The following is a 713-nucleotide window of genomic DNA, read 5'->3' on the forward strand; positions in this document are numbered from 1 at the left end:
TGTAAGAAGGTCTATTTCATCCTTTTGTCGTATCAGTGTTCTGGCTGCCATAGTCTGGGGGCCTTGATGTCGGACATTTGTACGTTTCATTGCTTGCATCACGCGTCGCCTTCGCACCGCTTCTCGCAGCTTCTGTAACAGGTCGAGCGCTTGACCCTTCCTAAGTTCGGGCTCAGTCGCAGACAAGTGCTCTAAGCCAAGCTGTCTTCGGACCGCTGGATCCTCATATGAAGATGGCAAATGCAAGGGCTCTTCTTCGGGAAACGCGCATATTCTGCCGTTGTATTCACTAACAGCCGGAGTCATGGTTGACTGAGCTTCCCGAAATCAATTTAGATGCCCTGCCAGGGCGTCACGGGCCCGGTGAAGGCCAAGATCTATGCTTGCAGCGTCTTTCCTGAGTACTGCAGAGGCACGAGACGTCACTTTGTGCCTGACAGGTACACTTAGCTATCCACATAGATAACAGCAAGATGAACTCACTGTTCATCCTCAAGACACAACCCCATATTGATGAAAGTAGCTGCAGAGGGTCTACCTCTGAATACGCTCCACGTCGGTGCAGAAGCCTCTGACCACACAGGCTCTTCCGCTGCCTCCACAAGGCGAAGTCTGTCGTACATCTGCTTTCTCGTCGGGACTGCGAGGAACTTCGTTAAAAACCTTTTCTTGCGACCATGACTGCCACACTCACTTAACCCATTCGGTAATTT

Source organism: Dacryopinax primogenitus (genome assembly GCF_000292625.1).
Source record: "Dacryopinax primogenitus strain DJM-731 SS1 chromosome Unknown DACRYscaffold_13, whole genome shotgun sequence".
Classification (NCBI taxonomy): Eukaryota; Fungi; Basidiomycota; class Dacrymycetes; order Dacrymycetales; family Dacrymycetaceae; genus Dacryopinax; species Dacryopinax primogenitus.